At 44.2% G+C, this 4,047-nt stretch overlaps 1 long non-coding RNA gene across 1 annotated transcript; it reads left to right on the plus strand.

Annotated features, from left to right (window-relative positions):
- Positions 1,517 to 2,817, plus strand: LOC104732667. The gene is made up of 3 exons (XR_758941.2): positions 1,517 to 1,656; positions 2,555 to 2,614; positions 2,786 to 2,817. It is a non-coding gene; the product is annotated as an uncharacterized LOC104732667 (long non-coding RNA).

Genomic DNA, 4,047 nt, shown 5'->3' on the forward strand with positions numbered 1-4,047 from the left:
TTCCTAGCCTGTTAGTGGAAGTGTTGAGTTGGGTTGAGCAAGTTGGGTTGGTGGCTGGAAGCAAGTTCGTGTTTGAGAGAGTTGGCCAAGATCAAGCGTATGAGAAGAGAATTGAAGCAAGACGCATTAGAAGGAGGACCAGAGGAGTTCAAGGAGAATTCGAGGACGAATTCCTATAAGGGGGAGAGAATGTAGTGACCCTCACCAAGGGGTAAATTGCAAAATGAAATCCCAAGGCCAAAAGACCAAGAAAGGAAGCCAACAAGGAGAAAAGCAAGTTTGATGAAGNTGACTTGTGAAGCGGCAAGTGAGAGAGGATCGCGTGTATCCTTCCCGTTAGGTAGTTAACCCTTAAACCTTCATGACTGTGTGGTTGCCGGGAAGGTAAGTATGGGTGCTAACTCCCTCTTTGTGTGATTGTGTGTTTGTGTGCTTGTGTGCTTGCACATTTGTGTGTTTGCGTGTTTGTTGTCTTGTTGTGTGATTGTTGTCTAGGCTTGTGGAAGCACATGGTGGTGCTAGTCCAAGTCCTAGTTGTTGTGTGCAGGAAGCCTTTTAGCTAAGCGTTTTAGAGAACCCTTAGTGATAGGCCGTGTAGGGAAACCTTAGTGTTCTAGGTTGAACCCTTTTCCTAGCCTGTTAGTGGAAGTGTTGAGTTGGGTTGAGCAAGTTGGGTTGGTGGCTGGAAGCAAGTTCGTGTTTGAGAGAGTTGGCCAAGATCAAGCGTATGAGAAGAGAATTGAAGCAAGACGCATTAGAAGGAGGACCAGAGGAGTTCAAGGAGAATTCGAGGACGAATTCCTATAAGGGGGAGAGAATGTAGTGACCCTCACCAAGGGGTAAATTGCAAAATGAAATCCCAAGGCCAAAAGACCAAGAAAGGAAGCCAACAAGGAGAAAAGCAAGTTTGATGAAGAAAAGTTCGATAAAATTTGGACGGATCAAATAATGCCCGAGTCGTCCGAGACGTATCGCAAAGGCCAAGAAAAGTTGCCAAGAGTGCCGAGAAGCGTTGCCGAGAATTTCCGAGACGAGTTGCCGAGAGTGCCGAGACCGATCGAGTATTGCCGAGAGCTGACCGAAGATTGCCCGAGAGACGTCGACCGATCCGATAAAAGCAAGAAAATCTTCTTTTATCAAAATCGACTAAGTTGGAGAAATGGAGGATTAATTTATTCAAAGAAGAGAAAGTGGAGTTAGTGAGATGATTATTTTAATCAAGAGGAGTAGTGGAAGTTAGTGGAGGAATTAAATAATTCAAAGTGGATTAGTGGAGCTTAGTGGGAGAATTAAATAATCCAAGAGAGCTAAGTGGAAATCAAGGTGGCTAAGCGGTTTTCTTCCAAGTGTTAAGTGGTGCTCTAATGAGGAGAGTGCATGCCACATGCATTGGCTGCCTAAACCGCCCAAAGCACTCACACTCCACTATAAATAGGAGCCTTAGGACCTTGAGAATCCATTTTCGTTTGCCTTAGAAAGAAAATTGGAGAGAAAGAGTTAGATAAAGAAGGAGAAGTTAGAGAAAGAGTGAGAGAGAGAGTTCTTCCCTTAGAAGTTCTCTTCCGCGAGTTGTTAGCGAAGTGCCGCCGTAGGAGCTATTCGCGTCAAGTCCTTGCTAGGAGTCCGAGTAGATTGTGTTCTTCTCAGCCAAGCCAGGTGAGTTTCGAAGCATGTGATATGGCACATGATAGGTGGGATTTTAGGATGTTTTCGCTTAGGATTTATGGGTGAAATCTAAGCATGTTCGTTGGGGTGTTGGGTAGATTCGTTTCTTTTCTTTCTAGATCGAAGTTCTAGGAAGTTAAGTCTCGTTTATTACTTGTTTGCATGTTGGCATGAGGTTGTGTCTAGCGCTTAGTTTCTAGATATTTCTCTAGTTACTAAGGCTTGCATATTGTTTGTTTGTGGTTGCATGTTTGCTTGTGTGCATTGCATGTTAGTGGTAGTTGCTTGCATGTGGCTTGTGTGCCTTGCATATTGTTGTTTGTAGCTTGCATGTAGCTTGTGTGCTTTGCAGGTTTGTTTGGTTGTGTGTTGAGGTTGTGTAGGGAAGACTTCCCCAAAGGCCGTAATCGGTGCGGATTACAAAGACTCGGAGAGACGGGATTGCAGCCTGGGGCCGAGTACTACACGACGGTGTAGGCGAGAGAGCCTATTGAGAGGGACTCGCATGTGATGTTCTATACTCGCGTGCCTTTGTGGCTGTGGGTATAGGTGTTCACGGGTATGGGGGAAGTGACGAAGTGAGGAAGTGAAGAGGTGGTGGAGTGAAGGAGTGAAGGGCCCTTGGCCTTGAAGATGAAGAAGAGTTGTTAGCTTCCGCATGCGTATACTTTGATAGTATACTTGGAGTTTGCTTGACTAACTTGCATATTATCTTGCTTGTTTTTCTTACTTTTGGTTTGCATGTTACATTTGAGTGTAGCATGTAGTGTAGTTGTTTAGCTTGCATGTTGTGTGTTGCTTGCTGGGGTTGGGGTTGGGTTTGGTTTCTTGTTAGGTTTCCGAACTCACTGAGTTTTTAGCACTCAAGACTCCATATATTGTTTTGCAGGTAACCTTAGTGGGAAAAGCCTTAGAGGGGAGCAAAGGACGTTAGGCCAGCCGGTGTAGAGTTGCGTTGCTTTTGCAAGATATTGCCTTTTTGTTGTAAAATTAAATTATCATGTTTTGGCTCTAGGCCTGGTACCAAAGCCGATGTTAATGTTTTATGAACGTATTTTCGTTAAGTAATTTAAAGTTGAAAGTTGTTTTATTTAAGTTGTATGGTTTCGTTTGGTTCCAGCCTTGTCCGGGCCAACACAACGCACCAGGCCGCAAGGGTTGTAAAGCCTAAGTAGTCTCGGTTGCGGGTGGAATTGTGTTAGGGAGGACCGGTCGGGAAGTCTGCAGCTTCCGTCCCTCGACTGGACCACCTCGGTGCAGTTCCCATAGTGGCGTTCCGTGGCTGTCCGCTGGCCTGCGTGGTCATAGGACGGTTTGGGGGCATTACAGGTAGGGTACAGCCTCACGGCTTGTACATTCCTCTACCGAATCCTTCTCAACCTTGGACTCAAATTTCTATGCATTTTGTTCTTGGCTTACCTCGAACCAGAAATGGTAGAGATTCTATTTTTGTTGTGGTTGACAGGTTTAGCAAGATGGCTCACGTCATTGCAAGTCACAAGACGGGTGATGCTGTTATTGTAGCTAACTTGTTTTTCAGGGAAGTCATAAGGAGGATCCATGACAACGCATATCAGACTGATCTTCAAGGTAAGTATACCATATCATCAACAGTCAATATTTCTGACTTGCTCTCTTATTATGCAGATTCCGATTTGAGGACAAATCCTTTTGAAGAGGGGGAGGATGATATGATCGTGGCAAGCACAGAGCCAGAGGCTGCAGAGAAACCGGAGGTGGTGGGAAGGATCATTCGTTCAAGAGCTAAGGAGATGGCCAAGGACGCTCATTCACTCATAGTTGATGGGTCATTCAACCTACCAAGGATCCAAGTCTTCAACATATCCACCTTGAAGACTTAACCCGGTAATGATAACTAGGTAACTTAGGTGTGAAGTTTGTACTCTTTTTCCCATAGCTGAGTTTTGTCCTAATGGGTTTTCTCAGCATGGTTTTTAATGAGGCAAATGGATCACTACGTCGAGTTATCTAGAAGTCATTATCAATGGGGATTAATGTACTTCTGTACTAGTACAAGTGACTTCTGTACTACTACAGGTCACCTAAACGTTTTGCTGTTTTCTTATTTCCTTCAAACGTCTGGTTGTTTTATTTTAAACTACCAGTTATTTGGAGTGTCGAGACTAGGGTTGATTATAAAACCCAATAGCACGCCTCCTTGTTCTTTAGCGAAGAAGTTGTGTGAACAAGTATTGTTTCACTTTTTCTCTCAATTCGAATTCTTGAATGCGTTCTTGATTTCTGGGTTTCTATACACTTTGTGATTCAGAAACTCTTCACTTTATCTCAATCCATACAACCACCTAAACATCTATCTCCATCGAATCATTGTTCTATCACGTGATCATCACCACCTCCATC

This window comes from Camelina sativa, chromosome 12 (genome assembly GCF_000633955.1).
Source record: "Camelina sativa cultivar DH55 chromosome 12, Cs, whole genome shotgun sequence".
Taxonomy (NCBI): Eukaryota; Viridiplantae; Streptophyta; class Magnoliopsida; order Brassicales; family Brassicaceae; genus Camelina; species Camelina sativa.